The sequence below is a fragment of the Dipodomys merriami genome, unplaced genomic scaffold (genome assembly GCF_024711535.1).
Source record: "Dipodomys merriami isolate MVZ:Mamm:240054 unplaced genomic scaffold, mDipMer1.0.p SCAF_9, whole genome shotgun sequence".
Classification (NCBI taxonomy): Eukaryota; Metazoa; Chordata; class Mammalia; order Rodentia; family Heteromyidae; genus Dipodomys; species Dipodomys merriami.
In genome coordinates, this window is record NW_027206512.1 from 41,944,409 (window position 1) to 41,972,128 (window position 27,720).

Sequence of the window (27,720 nt, forward strand, 5' to 3'; positions counted from 1 at the left end):
AAAGAACAAACTGTATGCATCTCAGCAATGGGTGAGATGTTAGTCTCCAAAGTACATCAGTCGCAATGTTGGAAAAGCTGATCTAGCCAAATGGATGTATGTAAATGATTCCATGGCCACTAATTGCCCCTCTTCCCCAATCCCATGTATGTTTATATTCCATGGGAAATGTGTAGCCAGTGCGTACTACTCTTACAGCGCTACTCTTATAGCAGTTTCAGGCTGAAATAGAAAACTCTTTTATTCTTCCAGGTTATCAAAGTGAGACTGTCCCAAATTATACTCCGTGTTTCTTTGTGTTTCTCTGCAAAGGAATATGTAATTGGAATAAATCGGTTTCAATATTCCCCTTCCCTCAGAGCTTGCTTTGGTTTAATTGGCCCCTTATTTCTGGTTGATCATCTGTCTGGTCCTAAGTGTTCTTCTGTGTTTTGCTACTCATTCTCAAAGAGCACATGTTGTAGACCTACTGAGTGGAACTGCTTCATTACTCCTCACCAGGACAGGTGCCCTGGACAAAAATCTAAGACTCTATCCAAAAACTAAAATGAAAATAAGGCTGGGGACATGGCTCAAGAGGTAGATTGCCATCCAAGTGTAAGATTCTAATTTCAGACCCCAGTTCTACCAAAAAGTAAAGATAAAATAAATTCTATTTTAAAAAGACCATGCTCAAAAGAAACCCAAGCCACATTGTTTGGCTTCATAGTGTCTTTTCAGTAGAGAAGAAGAAGGAAAAGAAGACTTACTATTGCTACTGACTGGGTGAGTGCACGCCCCCAAATTTTCAAGGAAGCAATCCCTTAGAACAGGAAGTGTTCTCATAGAACAGGAAGTGTTCTCATAGAACAGGAAATGTTCTCATAGAACAGGGAGAGCCTATCTCAGAGGAACAAGAAAGGTTAAAGGCAAGTTGGCTTAACTGATATCCAACCATCAATATAAGATTTGTTTGAACTGATTGTTTGACAGCCGGTAGAATTCCCATAACATTTTTTCCTGATTTTTAAGTAAACAATATGTTTTATTGTGGAAACATAGGAAAGCTAAGAATACTCAAAAAAAAAAAAGTAAAACCAAACAAGCCAGTTATTTCTACTTCCCAGAGGTTGTCCCATGAAACATTTTCTGTACATTTTTCTAGGTGACAAGGCATCAAAAACCAAAGTTGTGTTTGGCCCAAGTCTAAGACCCTGTCTGGAGACCCAGCTCCTTGGAACAGGAAAGGCTCAATGAAGAGTAGTTGAATGGGAGAAGTATGATCAAGTCCACTGATATATTTCCGCCCCCACTGGCAATTGTAATTCCTAGGCAGGTTTTTTCTCCCCAGGCTTTGTCTCACTTAACTGGACTCCAAAAACATTCCATATTTGAAAAATATGAAATGAGGAGGGGAAATAAGAATTTTTTGAAAGAGAGTTACAGTACTGGAGTTTGAATTCACAGCCTTATGCTGTCTATGCAGGCACTCTGCCTCTTGAGCCATGTCTCCAGACACTTTTGCTTTACTTTGTTTAGATAGAATCTTGCTTTTTGTCTGGAGCTGGCCTTGAACTTCAATCCTCTTATGCATAGCTGGGATTACAGGTGTGATCCAGTGTGCCCAGTGAAATATTCTAACAGCTGTACTAGTGGAGGCTGAGGAAGAGGCACTGACCACCCAAAGTCAAACAGCTTGTAAGGCAGAGTCCAGGCCAGCTTTATCTGACTCTAGATTCCACTTTGCATCCCATTTGGATATGCTGCACTCAGAATTTATGTTCAGTTTTGAATATTGTTCTCTATATTTAGCTTCCTGCTTTGACCATTTACCTAAATTGCTACATACATACGACATACTACTTTCAGCATCTGAAATGTCAAAATAGTGTTTGAATTGGATGTTCCATAACTTACTGCACTTTCTTACATGTTCTTGTTTACACCAGAGTTATAAAGAGCAGTAGAGGAGAAATTATCAATATTGAAGCTGGATGCTAGTAGCTCACAATTGTAATCCTAATTAGTAAAGGAAGCTATGCTCTCAGGATCATAGTTCAAAGCCAGTCTGGGAGGGAAAGTCCACAAGACTTACCTCCAATTAACTACGAAAAAGCTGGAAGTGGAGCTGTGGTTCAAGTAATACAGTGCTAGCCTTGAGCAAGAATCTCAGGGACAATGCCTAGGCCACGAGTTCAAGCCCAGGATCAGCACACACACACATACACACACACACACACACACACACACACACACACACACACACACACACACACACACACACACACACTTGAAATTAGGGCCTCCTATGTGTGTGGAACCCCAGTGGTAAGGTAGAGGGCAAAGTGAAATCTATGACCATACAAGTGAGGAAGAGCAGGTGCAAATTAGGTCCTAGAGCCTTTTAACGGACTTAGACCCCGCATTCAACTCCTCAGAAATTACAGAACACAGCAAGACTGCAAAAGAGGAAAAGGAGAAGGACTGTAGTTTTCTTCTCTCTATATTTGTTTATTGCCATTTTTGAAAAATGACCCAGGTTGGTTGTTGTTTTGTTTTTGTTTTTGTTGGTTGTGGGGCTCGAACTCTGGGCCTGGGTGCTGCCCCTCAGCACTTCAGCTCAAGGTGAGCCACAGAACTACTTCTGGTTTTCTGGTGGTTTATTGGAAATAAGAGTCTCAATGACTTTTCTGCCTGGCTAGCTTTGAACCGAGATACTCAGATTCCGAGCCTCCTCAGTAGCTAGGATTACAGGCATGAGCCACTGACACCCAGTGGCCCAAGTTGTTTTTATTTTCCAAATCACAGGACACATTACAAGGACCCAACCATCAGAAAACTTTCAGACATTAAAGGGAAATATCATCATATCTTAATTTGCTGGGATTTTATCTCTTTCTCTAATTTTCTCTCCTCCTTTCCTTTGTTCTGTCATCTGAAAAATCTGGAGCATTAGCAAGGGGTAGAAGAGGCTCTTCTTCCATCTCCACCCCTAGAGAGATTGGATCTTTCTACCCTTAGAAACCCTTAGCCATTGACTGGGATAGTTAGGGGTCTGTGTGGCTGAAACTTCAGACATGTGTCCAAGGTCAGGCTGTTGGACTGCCGGCCTGATCCCTGCTGCACAAATAATGAACACTCTTCAGCTCTTCCCCCAGGCTATGTCAGGGCCACCCTGGGTGGGGTGAGGTGGGCCAAAATGAACCCCAGTACAGGAGGGCACAAGGAAGGAGGTAGAAAGGTGTGGTTAAAATTAGAGTTGTTTTGAACTCTGAGTTAAGATTTCAACCCTGCCTTGCATCTGCATAAATTGGATAGTATTACTAGGTATTACTAGGCAGAACTTATTCTCCTGCCTAGAAAATGGTGATGGTAATCCCTGGTTTACACAATTGCTGAGAGGATTAAAGCCACTGTGCTGGCCAGTCAGTGCACATGCCCCAAGTGTCAGCTTCAGTAATGGAGCAACCCTTTGCCTCTCCTGTTTTGAAAACATTCCCAACTGTTTGGGAGATCTGCTGCTTTGGTAAAATGGCTCATTTGTGTCAGGGTGGATAATTTGTTACCCCTTCCCATTCCCTTCCCCAAAGGTTTTATTTGTCCAGGTTCCTTAGTGTTAAGCCTATTTTGTTTGTTTGAAGGATACTGGGGCCTGCGGAGACCCTTTTGTGACTGCTGCTCCAGTCAGAATCTAGCTGGAGAAAGGGGTATAGGAGGCACAGGATGCATTTATGATGTTTTTATTTGTGACAGGGGTGTGTGTGTGTGTGTGTGTGTGTGTGTGTGTGTGTGTGTGTGTGTGCTAATACTGGGGTTTAAACTCAGGGCCTGGGCACTAGTTTATTCACACAAGGCTGGTGCTCTACCATTTGAGCCACAACTACACTTTCAGCTTTTTTTTTTCCTCTTTAAGCATCTCATGGATATTCCTGTGTGGACTTGCTTTGAGTTGTGATCCTTTCTTTTTTGTCAGTCGTGGGGCTTGAAATCTGGACCTCAGTTCTTCAGCTCAAGGCTAGCACTCTACCACTTGAGCCACAGCACCACTTCTGGTTTTCTGGTGGTTTATTGGAGATAAGAGTTTCACAGACTTTCCTGCCCAGGCTGGCTTTGAACCGAGATCCTCAGATCAGCCTCCTGAGTAGCTAGGATTACAGGCGTGAGACACCAGTGTCTGGCAAACTATGATTCTTTTTTTTTTTTTTTTTTAATGCCGGTTGTGGACCTGAACTCTGGGCCTAGGCGCTGTCCCTCAGCTCTTCAGCTCAAGGCGAGCGCTCTACAGCTTGAGCCACAGCGCCACTTCCAGCTTTTTCTGTTTATGTGGTGCTGAGGAATCAAACCCAGGGCCTCAGGCATGCAAGGCAAGCGCTCTACCACTGAGCCACCTTCCCAGCCCCCTATGATTCTTAATATGAATAATTAGCCATTAGATGCCTTACACCTGTAGTCCTAGTTACTCAGGAGGTTGAGATCTGTTTGTTCTGAGGAGTATATATCTATACAGAAGCTGTTTGACATTTGCAGGTGAGCCAATGGCACGTTCCTTTATCGTGACAATAACTTCCATTGACATTCTCATTTTCAAACTTCAGAGCCCAGAAGAGCCAAGAGCAATTCTGGAAGTCTTCCAATGGTACCCACATGACTATGTGATCTGGGGCTGTTGTTTCCAGTACTGTACAGTATAATTACAGCCCAAGGAATGTGGTGGGGGTGAGAATGGAAGGTCTGAAAAATAGGAATATAACCCAGGATGGTTTGATAGTAAATTCTATTAAGAAGAATAAAAAAAATACCTCTCGCCTGAAACCAGCCTAATATGGCTAATTTCAGTCTTTAGGAAACACCACTGATGAAGTCTAAAAAATAATTACTCCACTTGGCAGGTCCCAGAGTGTACACTACTGAATTCAATTCAGTAAAATATGTCATAGGGATTGGAAAAACTTATATCTCAATAGTAGAAAATGATGTTAGAGTCTAATACTTGTTTGTTAAGTGTCTGTTTCATTTTTTTTATTCCCTTGAGAAATTCTTTAATTCTCAAACATCAAACTAGTTTTTCTTTAAAAGATCAGCTGGGCTGGGCACTGGTGGCTCACACCTGTAATCCTAGCTACTCAGGAGGCTGAGATCTGAGGATCTCGATTCAAAGCCAGCCTGGGCAGGAAAGTCTGTGAAACTCTTATCTCCAATAAACCACCAGAAAACCAGAAGTGGCACTGTGGCTCAAGTGGTAGAGCACTTGCCTTGAGCTGAAGGGCTTAGGGACAGTGCCCAGGCTGAGCATTCAAGCCCCACGACCAAAAAACCCCAACAAATCAGCTGGGCACTAGCTCGTGCCTATAGTCCTAGCTACTCAGGAGGCTGAGATCTGAGGATCATGGTTCAAAGCCAGCCCAGTCAGGAAAGTGCATGAGACTCTTATCTCCAGTTAACCACCAGAAAACCAGAAGTAGCATTGTGGTTTATAGTGGGAGAGTACTAGTCTTGAGCGTAAAAGCTCAAAGACAGCACCCAGGCCCTGAGTTCAAGCCCCATGACTGACCAAAAAAAAAAAAAAAATCAAACACTGTCATTTTTCCTGGAAGCAGTTTCTCTAGCAGTTGGGTTTAAGAAACTCTAGCTGTTAATTTTAGTATAGAATCTCAGGAAAAAGCAACAACAAAAACTTAAGGTGATGTAGTATTTCTAGAAATTATTTGACTCACCAACACTGCTCATGGCTAATTATCTTAGATTTGCTTTACCCAAATCTCAAAATCAGCTGTGTGTACAGCTCTCTTTGATTGAATGTTTTTTTTTTTTTTTTGGTCGGTCGTGGGGCTTGAACTCTGGGCCTGAGCGCTGTCCCTCAGCTCTTCAGCTCAAGGCGAGTGCTCTACCACTTGAGCTACAGCGCCACTTCCGGTTTTCTGGTGGTTTTATTGGAGATAGGAGTCTCACGGTCTTTCCTGCTCGGGCTGGCTTTGAACCGCGATCCTCAGATCTCAGCCTCCTGAGTAGCTAGGATTACAGGCGTGAGCCACCAGCGCCCGGCTTCTTTGATTGAATGTTGATGGTGTTTACTACAAATAATCACTCAAGGCTCATTTCATTTTTAACCTTCTCCCCCCACCCTGCAAAAAAATTAGAACTTAGCCTTTGAATAAATTTTATGTACAGTCATTTAAAATGCCATGTAAATATATAAACTCCCACTCATTTTATTTCTCTGCCATTTTTATAGGCAATTTTTGCATGAAATTCTTGTCACCCTTAACAACACAGCCTTATTTTCTAATTTCCCTTTAATGGTTTTGTGTTCCAAGTTTAATTTAAGAATGGATTGCTTACATTTCACTTACAAATCTCCCTTCTAATCATTGTTATTAATATCACAATTTGGTTGTAATATCTGTAAGAGCACAGAATATGTCCTCTTAAAGATTCATTTGCCAACCACGGAACTGCATACATTTCAATTACAACTCTGCCTCATAATTAGGATTATTAATATCACAATTACTATTGTAATATCCATAAGACTGCAGAAGGTGTCTTGTCAAGGGTGCATTTGCAAACAGCTTTTCTATTTTTTCCTCTTAAGAAAAATGTGCCAGACTTTATCTAAATTCAACTTCGCCTGCTATTTACATGAGACACCACACTCCATCAATAAAACCATCAAAATGATCTACTACATAGGAGACAAAAGTTATTGTGTCAAGTTGACACTAATACGTTAATTCCAGTAAACCTTCAGATAAACAAAAGCTTGTTGTCTATTAGTGATGTGTGTGATGGAGCTTTGTAGGTCCTATGGAGCTACCCATCCATAGAGATGTATCTAGCAGACACTTGCCCCAAGGCATCTATATGGAAACTGAGACAAGATCTATAGCTAATGATGTTGACCCTGACTCCCCCAACAGAGACTGAATTCAAATCCTCATAATATCTCAACAGCTGATATGTATACTGTGCTAATAATATTAACAATTACTATGCCACTGGGATTCCCCAAGCCCAGGCTAAAAAGAAGCGATTTTAAAGCTTGTGCTAATTTCTTAGTTAGTCCCCATCATTTCAGTCTCTCCATGAAGACAAAGCTGTGTTTCTGAATTTTTTGGTCTTTTTTTTTTTTAATGGAGGTGTTTGTATTAATTTGGAAGGTTGTTCAGGTTAAGCAACTTCCAGGAAAGCTGAAGACGCCAATGAGGACTGAGGAAATGTTTGTAGGTACCCTTTCCCTGGCAGGCTACGTGGAAGCTGAGAAGAGAGATGGCCATAACTGGTATTGTTGGGGTACATCAGGAGGAGGCACTGGGGATGCACCACGCCTTTTCTGATGTGGCTCCCCTTTGGGCCCAGACAGCAGCCCACCAGACCCTGCCTGGCATCAGAAAGTGCCCCTGGGGCTCCTGAGCTAGCTGGAGCCTAGGGAAAGTGGACACGTGGTCCCAGCCTTCCTCTCCCTGCTTCTCTTTCCCTTGTAAATAAATGGGAAAGGCCAGGGCAGGCTCACAGGCCACAGAGAAGCTCAGATGAAATGTTGACAGGGGGCACTGTTAAAAATTAAATTCTGCCCTATTTTGTGTACCATTCTTGTGAGTCACATTCGTGAATAGTAGTGAGAGATTTAATGATCGCATATTTTTTATCTTATTTCCCTTCGGTCGATGGCAATTTTTTTCTGTTAATGTCAACTTAGAGCTCAAAGTAATTTAGTAATTGATTCTAAGCACAGCAGTTCGCCAATGGCAGCTCTCCATTTGTGGGGAATATCTTTGCTAATTTTATCCATCAGAATGAGATTACCATGCTAATCTCTTCCAGCCTCGTCTCTTGGTCATTTGGGACATGCTGATGTAAATGACTGATTAGACACAAGAACTTCGACCATCCCCAGAATCAGGGAGGAAAAATAAAAGGAGGCCAAGATAGGGCTATCACAATGCCCTAACATACAAGGATGGTATGTATGTCTAATACACAAATGAAAAGTAAAAAACAACTCTCAACTGGAAGCCCAAATAAAAAGTAGTAAGAACAAATGGAAAAATACAATGGATTAAAATAAATTAAGTACAGTGATGGAAAAGAACAAAAAGAATTAAGGCAGAACAAATATTTCTGGGGACATGTAATAGAAAACTAAACATTCATTGGGCTGGGAAACCTAGAAAGTCAGATGTCAGGTGGAGAGAGGGGGATGTCCTTAATGAGATTAAGTGGAGAAAACCAAAATGGCTGTGCTAACAAAAAGATCCAGGCTAAGTCCACAGACAATCTGTCTGACTGCTTTCATTGAATGGTTACCAATCAAGTTAGCAATTGGTTGGTTGACTGATTTAATTAAAATGTTCAAACCAGTGTGAGGAAGTATAGCTTGGAACTAGTTTGGGTTATACAAACACAATAGGGTATTATTGTTTGATGCAATGTGCTGATGATCTTTCAGAGTCATTGCTAGTAAATGGATATTTGCTAAAAAAAAAAAAAAAAAAGCAATTTGCTCTGAAAATAGCAAAATATGTAGAGTTTAGAAGAGAATCCGCTTAAATAATTCAGGTAAGATGATTGAAGTGAAGAAAAATTAGCTGGGTGAGTGTCTATACAGTTAGAAAGAGAGAGCAGATATTTAGCATTTAAGATGCTTGATTTAAGATGACACATAAAAAAGGGAAAATCTTGCTAATAAGCAAATAAATGAATCCTGTCATTATTTTCCTCAGTAGAAAGGAGGGGGACATTGATAATATGGTCATTTTACTTTCAGAAGGCAAAACACTATTATCAAAATAACCAAAACATGTATCTAAAACAAAACTATTCCAAGTTTGAATTATCAGCCCAATTTTTTCAAATGTACAATACTCTAAATCTGTTATGTAACAACACATATCCCTGTCCTTCCTCCCCAATCAGGATTTTCCTCTGACTTTACAGGTCTCACGAAAGTGACCCTGTTCTGGAATTTAGAGGTATAGTTATCTCCTACAAATCACTGCATTGTCTTGGCGGTCCTGTCTTCATACTTCAGATGTGGTCCATGGGCAAGTCATGTAGGCTGATTCTGAGATCCAAAGTTTCCTTCTCCCTATAAATCTGTCCTTTTAGGCTTAGATGCATCCATTTCTATATTCTTACCTGAACCTACTCTTGTTCGTTTCCCCCTTTGAACCATCCCAAGTGTTATTGTCAAATCACTCTTCTTGAAAGAGAACACACACACACACACACACACACACACAGAGCAAGAGCAAGATTAGTTTTCTGTGGCTGCTGTAACACATTGTTTTGCAACAACTGAGATTTTTTTTTCTCTGACAATTCCAGAGACCAGACATTGGAAACCAGTATCACTCATGGATCTTTATCACTCCATGTCTCCTTGTCTCTTCCTACTTCCTGTGGCTGCTGCCATTTTTGCTGATCTGTGGTACTATCACTATGAGGTCTGCCTCTATGATTATGCCTCCTCTTCTCTCTATCGCCCCCAGCCTTTCTTTAATCATGATCATGGCTGCATTAGGCTTATCTGGATAGGGATAATCACTCATCTCAAGATCTTTACCTTAAACACATCTGCAAAGATACTTTTCCCTACAAATTCACATTTATTGGTTGCAGGGAGTAAGACCTCTTTGGCGGCCATTATTTTCACCTACCACAAGACATGATGATATGTAAACTTAATAAATTACCTAGTAAGATGAAAATTAAATTGTAAGTAAATCTTGAATTAAAAAAGATCAGAATTAGAAATTTGGTGGAAATATTAGTAGCACAATAGTAAACTATAATGGAAGTTTCTCTCATTTATTAGAGAAATAGCATATAGTTTAATCTGCCTTGTATAGTAAATGTCTTGTGACATGTGATCTTGGACATATGCTATCTTTGGGCCTCAGTTTCTTCTTTTGTCACCTGGGGTCAACTACAATCATAGGTTGTCATGAGGATCATATCAAGTTATGCATAAAAATTGGTACACAGGAAGCCTTCTCTGGTCTAGCTGAACATCGATTCAGCAGAAATCTGGCCCAGTCTTTCCCACTTTCCTCCCAGGTGTGACTACAAGGGTGCATTATAAGTCATAAATGTCAATTGCCTGAGGAATGAGTTTAGTTTCATTTTATTGAGCACAGTTTTACCTCAGTTGAACAGAATTTCTTCCAGAACTTAAATTTCAGGGTCCTCTTTTAATTTGCTAGAGGACTGCTAAGCTTTCAAGAAGTACAGCTTCTTTCTATTTGAATAATTTTGTTCTAAAACCTTTAGGGGGTCTTGAGTGCAGTCTCAGTTCTAATGGCAAAGAGGGCAATGGTTGAATGGTGGGCTCTGTACCCGACTTCCACATAATATGATGATAAAAGTAAATAGGCCAATTCAGAAGTTAGTTTGTTCTGTGCTACAAAAAGAAATCTGTGGATGTTAATGTGTGTGTGTGTGTGTGTGTGTGTGTGTGTGTGTGTGTGTGTGTGTTGTATGTTTTCTATTGTCAGAAGGTGGGCTGGATTTATGGATACCTTAGAAATGATCTGCCCAGAATGTGTAGTAGCTCATTTAGAAGAAAGCATTTATTACCCCAGAGAGGGTATGTATACAATTCATCAATGGGGATAAACTCCAAAAACTCTTGGATGAGATTCTGGATACTATTATAGCAGTGTCATATTGCAATAGCATAATCTGTAATATTATACATTTGTGCATACACACACATGCCTACATTACTTTAAGCTACAAGCTTTAATTCAACTTATGATTTTGCCAACTAACTTGCTATGAGCTGGACTTAAAATCAAACCAACAATGACAGCAATAGCTATTGTTCACTAAGAATGTTGACTAGCCTCTCCTTTACCCTCACAGCTATCTATGAGTTCGCCATTATTTTTCACCTTCCTATCACATCACAGACAAAGCAAATAAGACTTGGAGAGATGAGGTAGCTACCAAAACTTCTGGTGAAGCTGAGATTGGAACTTATATACATGTAGCTTCAAAACCATACAGTTGACAGCATTACACAGTGTAATTGTCCTGTGGCTCTTTTATCCATTGTTCTCTAATTGCCAAACCCAAGTCATCCCATATGGAGTGATGCCCTGATTCTAAGGGGTGATGAATCCACAGCATGCCCTTTGAGAGCATGTGCAATGGTGTCATTTCACACGAGGGGCTGATGTGGTACATCCAGAGAACAGCTGTGCTTTGTAGTCAGGTGACCTTTGCCTTTCCACCACCTGAGCCTTCTCCATGTCCATTTGGCCAGGCCACAATTGTTGTCACTAACTTGCCACCTTGAGGAGTTCTTTCATGAAGTCTTAAAAAAGCTAAGAAATCAGTGAAATTACAGTAAATATATCAGAGGGCAACAGGACATTTTTATTGTTATCTTAAAAACGTGTTATTGAGTTCACACAAACAGAGCAATATTTTATTTATGAATTTAATATAAATGCCATGAAATATATGCGGAAATACATGAGGTCTATGAACAAAACATTAACACTACTCAAGTTCCTCGTGGTTTAATTTTACCAATATCCCTTGGGTTCCCTAGGAAGAATTTCAGCATAATTATTTTTAGTTAAATGTGGGAAAATATTGACTGAGCTTCTACTATGTGTTCGCACTGACTTCACAGAAGTGTATAAGACATTTGCTCATACTCTCTCACACTATGCATAGTTTAGTCTAACTAATATGTGTGGAATGTATGTTAACTATTTTAACAACTCAGCAACCTAAAGTTACACAAAAAGGCAAAATACCTTTATGTGCCAGGTATTTTTCTAGAATAGAGATTGAAAGTGTGCAACTTAAAGGTCTGGATCCCCTCCTCTCCCCTCCCTTCCCCTCTCCTCTCCTTTTTATTGTGCCAGTACTGGGGCTTGAACTCAGGGCCTCATGCTCCTGTTCACCTTTTCCACTTATAGTTAGTCTCAACCACTTGAGCCATACTCTCACTTCCAACTTTTTGCTGGTTATTTGGAGAGAAGATTCTTGTGGATTTGTCTGCTCAGGCTGGTTGGGACTGTGATTCTCAGGTCTCTACTTCAGGAGTAGGTAGGATAATAACTGTCAACTACTGATCCCAGCTCAGGAAGCCCTTTGTTTTTAGTGTGTATATGGCAGCCCTGAGGCTTGGGTGCTGTCCTTGAGCTTCCTTTTCTCAAGGCTAGGGCTCTAACATTTGAGCCACAGCGCCACTTCTTCCTTTTTCTGAGTTAGCTTATTGGAGATAATAATCTCGCAGATTTTCCTACCCTGGCAGGCTTCGAACTGTGATCCTTAGATCTCAGCCTCCTGAGTAGCTAGGATTATAGGCATGAACCACCAGCATCTGGCATCAGGAGGCTTTCTTTTTTTAATATATATTTTTTATTATAAAGATACTGTACAGAGGGGTCACAGTTACATGAGCAAGGTAATGAGGACATTTCCTATCCAGCACTGTTACCCCCACTTTTATTTCTCCCCTACCATCCCTTCCCTCCCCACCTCCCCAACTCCTCTCTCTGCTCCCCCCAACCCCCCTGTGCCCGAAGTTGTAAAGTTCATGTTCAACATAGTGTCTTGTACATTTCATTGTTACAATAGGTCAACCTGTATCCCTGTTTAAGCATTTTGTTTTTTCCCTTCCCCTCCCCAAATAAGAAAAATGTATATACAAGATGCAGGGCACCAGAATTAAATACAGTGAAAACAGGGGTTATATTGTGGAGGAGGAACATACCAAAGAAACAAAAAAAAAATCACATAGTACATTATAAAAAACATTAAAAAACAATAGCAAGGAAAAAAACCACTTATGTATCTATCTTGGGGTTCATTTTGTACGTTTTTTGAACGTTTTTATTGTTAAAATGCTATATAGAAGGGTTACAGTTACATGAGCAAGGTAATGAGTACATTGCCTATTGAGCATTATTGCCTCCTCCTTTGTTTTCCCGCTACCATCCCTTCGAGCCTCCCACCTCCACAACTACCCCCCTCCCCACTGCTGAAGTTGTAAAGTTTGTTTTCAACACAGTGTTTTGTACAACTCATTGTTGCAATGGATCAATCTGTATCCTTATTTAAGCATTTTGTTTTTTCCCTTCCCTCCCCGAATTAGAGAAGTGTATATACAAGATGCAGGGCACTGACATCAAATACAGTGAAAACAGGGGTTATACCATGGGGGAGGAACATTCAAAGAAACAAAAAAAAAATCACATGCTACATTATACGTTAGAAACAATAGCAAGAAAGAAAAAAGATATTTGTGTCCCTATCTTGGGGTTCATTTCACTTAACATCATCTTATCTTATCATATGTACATAGTTTTTGACCTTTTCTGCTTGTCCTAGACATATACTAGTTATTGCAAATAAGGGAAACCATGGGACCTATGTTTCTTTGGGCCTGGCTTACTTCACTTAATATAATTTTTTCCAAGTCTTTCCATTTCCTAACAAATGAGGCAATGTCATTCTTTCTAATGGTGGCATAGAATTTATATATATATATATATATATATATATATATATATATATATATTCTTGATCCATTCATCTACTCAGGGGCATCTGGGTTGGTTCCATATCTTAGCTATGGTAAATAATGCTGCAATAAGCATAGTTGTGCTGGTAGCTTTAGTATGGTCTTGTTTGTGATCATTTGGGTAAACGCCCAATAGTGGGATTGCTGGGTCATAGGGAACTCTATGTGGAGCCTTTTGAGGAGTCAAGAGGCTTTCTTAATTGGGCCTAGCACTACTTCCTGGTGGGCAGAGATGTAGCTTGAGAATCCTTCTCAACCCAGCCTTCTCATATGCGAGTGAGTTTGCCATCCTTCTAAGGTTTTACACTAAATGCATGAAATGCCATCCACTCAGAATGGGTACTCCTGAAACTTTACATTCATTCTACAAAGACTAAGTGATATAACAGCTAATGTGGAATGCTTGTAATGTGCCAGGCTTGTGCAGACCACTCTCTACACATTATCACTTAATCTCATAAAACCCCTATGAGGTAAAAGGAGATGATTTAGCCCCTGTGCAGAAGTTGATGTGTTTTGTTTTTGGTCTCTCCCAGCATTCACTCAACATTCAAGAATGACATGGGTCCCTATAGTTAGGTGGATTTGTCCTATCCCAGCTCCAGCAGCAGGCACATGACCCAATCTTGGCCAATGACAATATGCACCTTCCTGGCCATAGTGATGTGTTTAAGATTGGCCTCAAACCCAAGCTGCGTCAATCAATGGCTCCAGAGGCATTGTGAGGCTGGCAAACAGGTACACTTTCCTACTAGGTTCGTCAGAACTGGATTGATGGGAGTCTGAATCCTAGTCTCCATCTTCTTTTCATTTTGTACAAGAAAACTCTTAAGTTTACAGAACTCTAATTTTTCCAAAATTACATAATCAGTGAATAGTGAAGAAGGCTTAGATGATAGAGTCCTCTCTCAGTACTCAAGGCCAAAAGTGGGATGCAAAACCCAGCATGGTGGTGTATGCTTGTAGTCTCCGCTGCTGGGAAGTAGAGGCAGGAGAATTATGAGTCCAGCCTGAGCTATAGGCAAGAATCTGACTCAGAAAATAGCAGCAGCAGCAGCAACAACAACAACAAAAGTAGAGAGTTGGTGTTAAATGTGTCAGATCTGGCACAAAGCTTAAGGACTTATCTTCACAGAGATGAGGGTCAGAATTCAGATATAACTTTCAAAAATGACCATAGTAAAGGGATAAAATATATTTTTTATTTTTATTGGCACATAATAATTGTATATTGGGTACTGTATATTGTAATTGTATATTGGCCTTCCAATACATGTATCCAGTGAGCAATGATATTATCTGTGTACCTAGCATATCTACTACTATAGACACTGTCATTTCCTGTTAAAATACAATGATTTTAAGTTATTCTTGTAGGCACACAAATATCTCACTATATGCTCTCTCTCTCTCTCTCTCTGTCTTTGTCTGTCTGTCTGTCTGTCTCTCTCTCTCTATCCCCTCTTCTCTGTTTGAGCTATAGTCTTGACAGTAGCCCAGGCTAGCTTCACACTCATGATGCTCCTACCTCAGCTTCCTGAGTGCTGGGATTTCACCACACCTGGCTTTCAGTATGGGTTCAATTAGAATTTCCCAGATGGCTAACAATGTTAATATGCTTATTTACCCTGTGCATCTCCTCTTTAATGGAATATCTTTTCCCACTTCTAACTGATTTTTTTTGTTTTAATACCATGGAATTTTGAGCGGTCCTTATTCCAGATAAAGGACCTTGATTAGTTATGTGGGTTCAAGTATTTTTCCCCATCTGTATCTTGTCTTACAGAGTCTCCATTTTGATGGAATACAACTTTTTTTTGTCAGTCATGGGGCTTGAACTTGGGGCCTGGACACTATCCCTGAGCTCTTTTGCTCAAGACTAGTGTTTTTGCTACTTTGAGCCGCAGCTCTACTTCCAGTTTTCTGGTATTATTTGGAGATATGAGTCTCATGAACTTTCCTGCACAGGCTGGCTTTGAACTGTGACCCTCAGATCTCAGCCTCCAGAGTAGCTAGGACCACAAGCATGAGCCACCAGTGCCCAGCAGAGTACAAGTTTTTAAATGGTCAGGCTTTTGGTGTCATGACTAAGAACTCATCTTTCCCAGACCTCTACCTGTCGTGTTCCCAACTGCCACTGTCACCTGTCCAGGATCTCCTATGACTTTTAGTCTAGGTATCTGTCTAAGCTAGACATTCATAAAAGTCTAAGGAGCTGTTGCTCTTCTCCAGATCCAGCCCCGATGGGCTGGGAAGGTGGCTCAGTGGTAGAGCACTTGCCTTGCATGCATGAGGCCCTGGGTTCGATTCCTCAGCACCACATAAGCAAAAAAGAAAAAAGCTGGAAGTGGCGCTGTGGCTCAAGTGGTAGAGTGCTAGCCTTGAACTGAAGAGCTGAGGGACAGCACCCAGGCCCAGAGTTTAGGCCCCACCACCGGACCCCCTCCCAAAAAAAAAGTTTCAGATCCAGCCCTGAGGGAACCTTTGTCCGAACAGAAGTCCCACATACTGGAGGAGATACTGAGTCTGGGAAGGGACACACAGTCTTCCACGACCAGCTCATATCCTATCTCCCAAGTAGGATAGCTCAGAGATGAGATTGGAGTTGGCTGTGTATTAGATTAGCTTTAATGTCAGGCCTGACTGGACCAGCTGTGCACTACACAGAACCTGGGAGGGAACAAATCCTGCTTTGTTCCAATAAATGTCCCAGGGAGGAAGAAGCACAGCCCATCTCTCCACATGCCCCACGAGCTAGAGAGTAATCCATCTTTAACATTGTGTCTAAGCTCTGATCCAAAGACAAGCATTTAAACAAATGGTTTCTATTGTCCGAACTGGAGTTCCCAAGAAGACTGGTCTATTACTTTGGGAATTCTTGAGAAAAACGCAAGAATTTCTTTTTTAGAAAATTCCACAAAGTCAAATTAAAGGCCATCATCTAAGTGCACACAAACCATAGTCCGAAAGGTAACAAAATGGATACCTTGCTCCTAAGTTAAGTGTTAGCTAGCTTTTGTAGTCTATATATCTGTTCAAATCCTAATACTTTTAAATTCCTCAAAACATATTTAGCTCTAATGGAACATGCTAAAAAATGTCTAATAAGACATTTTAAAAATGTGTTTATTAACACATTTTAAAAATAAATCCTGAGCCAGGCATGATGATGATATCAAGTTGTAATTCCAGCATTTGGGAGGCTGAGGCAGGAGGATCCGGGTTTAAGACCAGCCTGAGATACATAGCAAGACCCTGGCTAAAAATCAATCAAACAAACAAACAAGGTTTAAAAAAATCTTCTACCTCACCATCAAGGATCTGGAATCAGCCAGGTGCTGGTGGCTCATGCCTGTAATCCAAGCTACTCAGGAGGCTCGCAATCTGAGCATCATGGTTTGAAGCCAGCTGGGCAGGAAAGTCAGTGAGACTCTTATCTCCAATTAACCACCAGAAAACCAGAAGTGGTACTATGGCTCAAAGTAATACAGTCTAGCTTTGAGCTAAGGGAACTTAGGAACAGCGTCTAGATCCCAAGTTCAAGCTCTATGACTGACCAAAACAACAACAATAACAATCTGGAATCTTATTCAATGTACATAGATTTAGTAGGCTTGCCTATATTTGATCAAATATCTTTTTCTGCCTCATTTTCAGAGATAATTGTATTTATTTTGGTAAGTTAAATCTTCTTTCAAATTTCACAAAATTCACAATCTTCTTTAGTATTTTGTAAAATAACTTAAACTCATTGCCATTTTTTGGTGCGGATAGGATGCCCAAGAAGAAAAAAAGAAGAGTGACCAGTAGAGGACAGATTTTCTGATATTATTTGTGTTAAAGTTGTTTGGAAGAGAAGCAGCCAGAGACAGAGGGATGGATCCAACGACTTCTCCGGGTCCTTGGCAATGGACTGTGTCTAGGATTATGCCCATGATTATGTTTGTTTATTAACATTTCTACTAGGCCATTTTAGTTGATTAGCACAATGCAATTACCAAAAACATGCAGCTAGAAGTTTCTGGGAAATCTCTATATTGCTAGGAAAGGCTAGATATGATATCATTTCTGATTTTCAATAACTTAATTAAAGTAAACAAGCATACAATGGTTTCGTAGTATAGTTTACAATAGGAGAAGAATTCTATCTAATTGCTGAAAGCTGGAGGCAGTAAGAGTTGCCTCAAGTCTTTTGCTACTCATTAGACCTTTCTTTGTCTATAAGACAAGAAGGACGTGTTCTCTCAAGGTGAAGGAGCTGTACCAGGGTGCAGTTTGATGGTTAAAGTGTGTGCTAGATGTGTTCCAGGCCCTGGTTCCACACCCAGCACCAGCAAGGTACAAGTAAACCACAACTGCAGAAAAGAACTATGGACATCCTGAATATGTTTGCAAGCTTTCTCTGCCTTCTTGTCCCCGAGAGATCCATCTTGTGACTACCATCTCTGACCAGCCAGGACCAGCCTTTAACGGAGCCCTAAGTCTGCCCATCTGTGAGTTGAGTAGCACAGGGGTCTTAGTCAGATTAAAGACTTACATGAGAAACACTAACAGAAGAAGGGCATTGAATAGTTGCTGAAATCGTGTGTCTCTAGTTCCAAAGGAATAAACATAGATGACTTGTCCATGGTATTTTTGAGGTGCAGTACTAGAGAGTCAACTCAGGGCCTCACATTTGCTAGGCAGGCACTCTGCTACTTGAGCCATGCCCTTAGCTGTTTGCTGCTTTAGCCTCCAACAGTGATTCTCCTACCTTGCCCATGAAGTAGCTGGGATTACATATGTAGCTGGGATTACAGATGTGCATCACTCCATGGGCCTTCACAGCATTTCTGTGAAGCAGCAGTTGTCAAAGTACGGTCCTGGGACCGCTGGAAGTTCTTAACATTTTGGGGGGTATTTATGAGGTTAAAACCATTTTCATACAAAATACACTTTTTTCCCCAAAATATTTATTATTTTTATTATACTAGCTTCAAATAGTTATATAAAGATTTTAGTTTAGCATGTACCTTTGTCTGTATGCTGCATCTTGATCAGAGACACTTCCTAATAATACATTTTTATCCTGTTCATTCTCCCTTCTCACTTGAGTGTACAGAGAAATCTTCTAGACTTTCCATGATATGACATTGTAATGACTTCAAAAAGAAACGTACTCACTACCTTACTTTTGTAACTGTAACTACTCTGTATATCATATTTACAATAAAATAAAAATATAGAAGCATATATAAAACCTAAAGTTCAATGGAGTCCAATATTAACGAAATTTGCAAAAAAAATATAAAATAATGGCACTCAATACTTTTTTGTCTGGAAATATTTTCATTGATATATGGTGACTGTTAACATTTTAGGGGTTTTATTGTTATTTTAAAATAAAGTAATAAGTAAATATTTTAATTTTTTTGTTTTAATTTTTAACATGGCAAATAGAACCCTTTTAAATAAAAGCTCTTTGGGGTCCACAATAATGTCAAAGACTATTAAGGAATTCAAGGACCACAGTGTTGGCTGTAGAGAATATCAGAATGAAATTACTCTTCTCTGCATGCACAAGGTGAACATGAATCCCTAAAGAAGTCAGAGATCTCACCTCACACTCTGTGCTATAAGTTAGCAGCTGAAAAGACAACAATCATGCTTTTTGCTCTCAAGTAGGAAACTTGCACTAAGCTGGCTCTGCTTCATATAATGTCTGGGGTTTCAGCCAGAGCTGGAACAACTGGGACTTGCCCAGCATTTCTCTGTCTGTCTGTCTGTCTGTCTGTCTGTCTGTCTGTCTGTCTGTCTGCTTCTTTCTGTCTCCTTCTCACCTTCTCTCCTCCATGTTTTCCTCTAGTGGCTCTGAGGCTTTCTCTGAATGGGAGCCCTGAAAGGCAGGAATGAAAACAGCAAGGCACCTTGTGATTCTGTTAAAGAAACCCTCTGGTTCCACCATGTTTTATTGTTCAAGTCCTTGAACCCAGCCTAAAGTCAAGAGGAGGGAAGACAGACTCTCACCTTTCAGTGGGAGGAACATCAAATGATCTTTGACTATCTTAACCCACCCCAGCAGTGGTAATAGAATTAGCATTAGAAGAACCAACCAAGATGAGCGCTCAGCTATCCTGTTCGACACGTGCAGGACAACTTTTACAGTGGCATGGAAGAGGACAGTGAAGACTTGGGACCAGAGTGGGGTCTGTGGGAAAGAGAAGAGTTTCAGGTGGGCCCAGAGTACTCCATGGGAGGTCTGAGCATTTCAAAGCCAGAAAAAAGAGGCTGTTAAAAAGGAAGCCAGGGCCAGGGCCTCTCCGACACAGAGCGGCTCAGCTTTCCTCAGCAAACTCACTAGCTATCTCTGTGTAGGGCTGGTTCCATCTGTCCAGTGACTTCCCAGAAACCTGTCTCCCTCTGACTTCTCCTCACAACTTCCTGGCTGTGCTCTCCTCCTTCCCAAGGACCGTACTGCAGGAGGCCTGGCCTGCGACTCTGGTAATGTCTCTGGAAGCGCTTGGATTCCAGGTTTGTGACTCTTCACTGGAGTTCTGTAAAGCCTCTACATATCAGATTATTCTATAAATCACCCCAGCTTGTCAATTGCTCTGTCAAAATATGCTCCATGGTTGAGCTTTGCAGCCCATTGCTGACTGCCGCTCCAACCATCTGTTCTGCTGCATTTTGCTATTAACCTTGCACATTACTAATGCCATATGCAGATCTATGCTCTCAGATCTTTTCCATGTACAGTCTGCTAACATACTTCTGGCATGTAGTTTGTGTGCTTGTAAATGCTGTTTGTTCAGCTATAGAAGTTTACATTCCTCCTTATGAATTTTCATCTCCCTACATCCAACCTACCAATATCTTTCAAAATCATTATCCCACTTGGCTCCATACAATCTAGAGATTTGTTAAGTATGGGGTCTATATTTTTACCTAGACTGTTGATAAAAATGTTGAACTGGACAGAGTCTTGTGTCACTCTACTGGAAACTATCCTTTATGCTAACATTAATCTACTAATCAGCATCTTTTGGGTTCATTTATTCACCTAAGTGTTGTTAATTCATCTAATGGTACTATTGTTTAGTCCATATTTCTCCATCTTGTCCACAGTGATATTGTGATAGGCCTGGACAAATGCCCCGTTGAAGTCCAGATACATTATGTCTCCAGCATTTGGCTGCTCTCTAAATCCACTAACCCTGTCAAAGGAAATGAAGCAAATCAGACTCTTCTTCAAACATGCCATGCCCCTTGCCGATCCTGAGACTTTGATCATGTTCTTTTCTCTACCCAGAATCTTCTTCCACTCTACTTTTCCTGCCTGACACTCCTATTGCTCAGGTCAAAGTCTGTCAACACAGCATCCCAATTGTTGTTGGTTTTTTTTTTCCTCTGACAGTCCTGGGGTTTGAACTCAGGGCCTGGGCACTGTTCCTGAGCTTCTTTTGCTCAAGGCTAGCACTATACCACTTGAGCCACAGTGCCACTTCTGGTTTTTTCTATGTGGTTTTTGAGGAATCGAACCCAGGGCTTCATGTATGCTAGGCAAGCACTCTACCTCTAAGCCACATTCCCAGCCCCCCTCTCAGATGTTTGTTTTATGTCTGGTCTCCTCTTCTTCTTGTGGAATGAGCTGTGTGTTATTGTAAACATGTTTGATGACTCTAGTTCAACTGGACTCTGTGCCTCCTGACAGTTGCTTCCTCTCCAAGATGCTTAGAAATGACTCATTCCACAATCCAATCCAGCACTCACTGGTTGTTCGAAGTTCTGACTCCCAATAAAAAGGCAGAGGTTTTTGTTTTTGTCTTTAAAGAGATGGCTTGTACCAGGTGTACTCAAACTGTAAAAGATGAACCTGGACCTCCTTCTGATTCCAGCCAGCAAGGAAACAATCAGAGACTTAAATTAGGGGCTGTCAAAAGAACTGAGACCCAACTAAATGGAGTCACACTGGCCAAATCTCAGATAATTTCAAATATTAATAAGAACTTTACCACAATGAAAGAAAATACATAAGACAAGTCTAGATCAAGAGTGCATAAGGCTATAAAAAAGGGGGAAAATAGACTTAACTTCACTGATCTTTGAAGGACATCAGAAAAAAACTCTGTTTTCTAGACAAAAATACAGAATGGGAGAGATGTGAGGATTCAGATGACCTGCATTCTTCTAGAATAAACTATGAGGAATGGGGAGACTCCTCGTTATAGAGTGCTTGCTTCAGCTGCAGAGGCCCTGGGATACTTCAGCACCATCAAACACTACTGCTACTACTACTAGAAATAGGCTGGGGTAGAGGAGAAAAATCTGGAGATCAAAGATATTTAACAGCCATAAAACCAAGCACAATATTTATCAAAATGAACTTCAGGAAATGGAAACAAGAGGTTTTTTTCTTTGTTACTGTTTTTGTCTTGTTTGTCCATTTATCTGTGTCTAATGGATTTTCCTACCTGGTCTGGCTTCAAACTGTGATCCTCAGATCTCAGACTCCTGAGTAGCTAGGGTTACAAGTGTGAGCTACCAGTGCCTAGCTAAGAAACTGATCTCTATCTGACTTATGTAACTGTAACCCTTCTATATATCACCTTTACAATATCAGTAAAAAATATTTTTAAATGCTAAGAGCTGGAGATGAAGCTGGTAGAGCATTTGGCCTAGCATGCACACAGGTCTGCGTTTAATCCCCCACTCTGCAAGAAAACAAAATCAAACAAGCCAAGCACAATGCACATACAGATCATGTTCAGATTCAGACAAATGAATGAAAAAATAAGCTTTTGTGTCACAACCAGAAAAAAGTAGAGCACTGGAAAATTGAGGATATTAACTTGTTAGTATTTTGGGATATGATAATGATACTGTGATTGTATATTTTCAGAAGAGTCTTTAGAGAAAATCCTGAATATACAAATATATGGAAGAAATTACAGGCTGGGTGCTAGTGTCTCACATCTGCAATCTTAGCTACTCAGGAGGATGAGGTGTGGGGAAGTGGCATTAAGGCTCAAAGTTGTAGAGTGTTAGCCTTGAGTGAAAAAGCTCAGACAGCGCCAAGGCCCTGAGTTCAAGCCCCACAACTGGCAAAAGAAAAGAAAAGAAATTGCAGGACATATTATATTTGCCTCTGATCTAGGATGGAGTGGTGTGAAATGCAACTAGCATGTGAGTCAGTAGTTGCCGCATCATGCTGAGAGGGTCATGATGATAGCTTTGTGTTGTTCTCTCTCTTTTTCCATGTGTAAAATTTCCCAGAAGCTAATTTAGTCCAACTTCAAACTTTCCCTGGAATTGTCTCCACTGGGGTGGGTTGTTTTCCTTTCTGAAAATTAATTCCTTCTTCCTCCTGAACTTTTCAGTACAAAGTGCCACCATTTCAATGCCTCAGTAGCACACTCTCTCAGGCCTCCAGGACAGAATTTTTGAAGAATTCGACAAAGTGGTCAGCATATTCCTGGTCACATGCTGAGTATAGGGCTCTCTGTCTTTTCCCTGATGCTCACACTAATTCTTCCCATTCTGAAGCTCATTCTCCTTGACAGAATCAAAACAGGAGTTTTATTCAGTTTTCTTTATCATTCCTCAATATTGGGGGGGGGAATCAATCCAAGGCAGTACATTTATTCTTTTTGTCATCTGGCTCAGAACTTACAGAGGTGCCTTTGTCATCCTGAGACTTTCATTCGTTAAATAAGCTGGTCCTTGTGCACTTTTCTTACAAGTCCTTGTTAATTTTTAAAAAATTACTTGTTCTTGGCTTCTTTCTTTGCATAGTGTCTCTAGTTTCTATCTTCTTAAAAACTCTTACTCCCTGACAATAGCACAGCAGAAAGAAGATAGCTACACACTTGTTGGAACAGCATAATAGGTATGAACAATGGAATACCAACACTGTCAAACTCTGTTGTACAAACAGACTAGAATCCCTTCCTGGAAGGCGATGTTGCAATGTGTGTGTCACATTTATCTGGGGTGTGGGAAGACTTGGGATTGATCCCAGCACCACAAAATTAAATAAATAAAGTATGTGTACTCTCACAACAAAGGTGTCTCTCATTTAGGAAGTCATCCTATATACATGAATGTGCAGAGAGATTTAGCTAATAGGATATCCAGGATATTGTTTTAAATACATTTTTTAAAAATTAGAAGGCCAGGCACTGATGGCTCACGCCTCTAATCCTGGCTACTCAGGAGGCTGAGATCTGAGGATCACAGTTTGAAGTCAACCTGGGCAAGAAAGTCCATGAGACTCTTATCTCCAATTAACCACCAGAAAACCGGAAGTGGAGCTGTGGCTCAAAGTAGTAGAGTGCTAGCCCTGAGTAAAAAAGCTCAGGGACAGTGCTCAGGCCCTGAGTTCAAGCCTCACGACTGACAAAAAACATTAGAAGCAAGCTGAATATACCAACAAAATGAAGTTGACAAAATAAACTAAAGCTTATCAGATAGTGAAATGCCTTGAATCCATAAAAAATGAAGTTGAGATAGAGGCAGGAGAGAATCTCTAGTTTGAAGCCTGTCCAGGGGAAGTTGTCAGGATCCTGTATTAGGAATAAAATACACACAATATAAAAGAGTAGTAGTGGGCTTAAGTACAACGCTCTGGGTTCAATACCTAGTACACACACACACACACACACACACACACACACACACACACACACACACACACACACACACACACACACACACACACACACACACACACACAGAGGTTTCTCGAGAAAATGTTCATGATAGGTAATTTAAGAGATTACAAAGCAGTCCATAGAGACTCTTCCTCCATTTAAAAAAATTTGTAAAAATTTGTATTCACACTAGAAAAAGCACTGAAAAGTTATACTAGAAAACAATCTCTTTTTAGTCTATCATTTTTGTCCCACACCTGCTGCAACATTTAGCGTGAAGGATATTTATTGTTTTGAGACAGGAAAAGGGAATAAGTAATGACAACAGGAAGAGGGCACCAGACACCAGCCCTGGCCATGTCCTTTGTGGGGGTGACCTACTCTGGGTTGACCACCCCTCACTGAGCTCCCTGTAGCATTCTGGTCACCAGGGCTCCATGCCCAGCCCAGGGGCCACCTCAAGCATGCCCTGAAATACGAAGGAGCTTCAGAAGATGTCAGAAAGAATATTGCCCGACAGCTACTAAAGAAGAAACTTGTCCTGAGAAAGTAGGCCTTGTCAGAGCAAGCCAGGAGACTCAGTCTAACCTCTGGAAGGGCAGGCCTGAGCCTACACAAGCTCTTCATGGCTGAGCTCACCACAGTTAATGCTGTACATTCAAGAAGTTCCCCTGGGATTTGGGTGAAAGCTCTTGGTTCTGCTCAGCGGTCTCCTGTGACTTACTGTGCAGTTTTACCTGTGATGATGTTCCATTTGCCTCCAGCAGCCTCCCTGTCTCTTCTTTTAAAAAAAGTTCTTTCTCTTCAAATTCTTTCTCATCTTCAATCTCAAATGGTAAAAGCTTATGAATAAGCAAGAGAGTTTGTGACTGGAAACTTCACCACATAATTCTCCATGCTGTTTGTTCAACTTGTCATAGTAAACAATTGAGGGAAGTGGGGAGGAGAAGACCGTATTAAACAATAAAACTAATATTCTCCATTCTGTCTAACACGGGACGTACTCCCAATAGGCATCACTGTAAACCATTTTATTGTCTCTGGCTCCTGAGGTCTGGGATACATGGTGCCGAGCTCTGAGGACTGGATTGCATTTGCTCTAAATTCTGAATCAGCTGAAATTCACATTAAAATGCATGATGCTGCAGCACATTACCGGCAAACCCCACAAACTTTTTAAATAAAACAAAGTGGTAGGAACAAACAAAAATAATGAGAGCTTTGGAAAACCCAGGAAGGGCAATATTTATAGACACTTTCAAATTTTCATCTGATTTTTGTCTTGTCTTCCAGGCTGAGCAGTTTAAGCCAATAAATGGCTCCAGTGTTCTTCCCACGCCTTTCAATGGGCCCTTTGAAACTGACTGAAAATTCAAGATTCGACTGCTCAGACTAATTCTGGGTCTGAGGGAAGCCATTCAGAGGACCAGGATCAAGGCAAGCTCTCCTAGTGGATGGAAGGAAGGAATGGATAGCTGCTGCTACAGCACCTCCACTTCTAGAAATTTCTTCTGCCACCATCTGGGCTTCCTTCCTCTAAGACAACAAGGCTCTTGGCCTCCTTATATGAAAATATACCTGGGAGAGAGAATACACAAAGCCCTCAGAGTCACCTGAAGCATTCAACCATTCTCAGGTCCCCTTCTCCATGTGGCCCTCTTCTTAGTCTCTTTGTACCTCCTTCAATTTCCCATCATCCTCACTGACCCTATATTGTTTCTTTCATTGGGGAAATATACACAGAGGAGCCTGTGTATTGACATGTCTCCCATCATGTCAATTCACAGAATGCTAGAACTGAAAAGGAACTTATGCACCTCTTCTCCTGAGCCCTGGGATAACAAAGGGCCTTCTTGAGATTGAATAGTGAAAGGACCAGTGTAGTCTGTCATGGATCCTGGACCTTGCATATTCCTATGCTGTGCTGAAGAGCCCGCTTTCAGTCTATTATCTCTCCCTTTTACCCAGACCTCTGGAGCTTTGGTGTTTGATCATTTAAGACAACATCTAAACTTTCCTACTGGAGCAGTTTTTAGCATCAAATAGCTGTTTCAAAAATATGGGTTGTGTGAGTGAATGAATGCTATCATCAAAGGCTAACAAGACCAGAGAAGTTAAGCATGTTACTAAGGGCCACTAGACCTACATTGCAGAAACAAAGATCTTGGCAATAACTAGCAGGAAATGGGTTTGGTCTGGGTCCCTTGAACTCTCAGCATTGGGCAGGACTATAGAATTGACTTTCTCTGAGACCCTATTTCTCTAATATCATTTGAATTCCCTCATTCCCTCACTCTCCTTACCCTATGCTGCTGTTTACTAGGCATGGGAAATCCATCGCTTCTTAACTAACATTGTGCCACAGTCTCCTGATTGCCTCATTCTCTTCCCTTTAAACTGGCCTGCCCTCCTCTTTCTCCTATCTGTGACTCTTCACACTCCTTTTATATACCACCCCAGCTTTCCTATTCTAACTAACCTAAGCTAAGCACTTAAGGACTCGTGAACAGTCCCTATTCTCTCTGGTTTTGGCATCTTTCATTATCACCACTAGCTTTTTGCCCATTCTCATACCATTTTATGTCCTCGTTCTAGTGTACCCAGCATAGAGATGACCTCTTCTAAGAGCCTTCCTTAACACACCCTAAGGAACCACAAGTCCACTGTGTGTCTGCAGGGACCTTGTCTCTGTGATGTTTTTGTTCTGGAATTCTGGGTGACAGAGCAATCACCATCTGGATCAAGGAACAGAAAAAGACAGAAGGAGCTTATTTGGATGTCATCTCTTCCTTCCTGGTGTCACGCTTTACATTTCCAATCCAATTTGCATTGGTGAAATAAGTCTTCTCGAAGTAAAATCCTAGCATGAGCCTGGAAGTGAGTAGAACCAGAAAGATTTGCTAAACAGCCCTAGTGATCTACACCTTCAAGTAAGTCAGGCCTGGAAAGTCCCCATTGTAGCCAATGCCAAGGCCATAATGAAAAACATTTAATCTGCATGAAGGTATGGAAGCCATATGGAAGGGAACTATGAATGACTAAGATGTAAAGAAAGAACTCTGAGAAGAAGCCACTCCTTCCAGATACTTGACTGTAATGTGGGAAAGAGAGATAAAGTAATGATACTGCTGATTGGCTGTGAGCATGTGACTACAACTTTGGTATGTTTATTTATTTATTTATTTATTTAGGGTCTGGTCGTGGGGCCTAAACTCTGGGCCTGGGCACAGTCCCTCAGCTCTTCAGCTCAAGTCTAGCACTCTACCACTTGAGCCACAGCGCCACTTTGGCTTTTTTTTTTCTTTTTGCTTGTGGGGTGCTGGGGAATCAAACCCAGGGCCTCATGCATGCAAGGCAAGCGCTCTACCACTGAGCCACCTTCCCAGACCCAACTTTGGCGTGTTTAGATGGCCACAGAATATACCTAGATGAGTCCAAGTTTGTAGGTTGGTAAGAGAGGAAGAGTTGGGCAAGATTTCCCAGCCAATGAAAGAGACAAGACTCCAGAGAATAAAGAAAGAATCAGCTTTATATCCAAACAGTAGCTGGGACAATGGAGAAATGAATAGG

The 27,720-nt window shown here is 41.0% G+C and overlaps 1 long non-coding RNA gene across 1 annotated transcript; it reads left to right on the plus strand.

Moving 5' to 3' along the window:
- Positions 1-872: 872 nt before the first annotated feature.
- On the plus strand, positions 873-27,287 carry LOC138820787 (uncharacterized). The gene is made up of 3 exons (XR_011369984.1): positions 873-908; positions 25,444-25,587; positions 26,746-27,287. It is a non-coding gene; the product is annotated as an uncharacterized lncRNA (long non-coding RNA).
- The last annotated feature ends 433 nt before the right edge of the window (positions 27,288-27,720 follow it).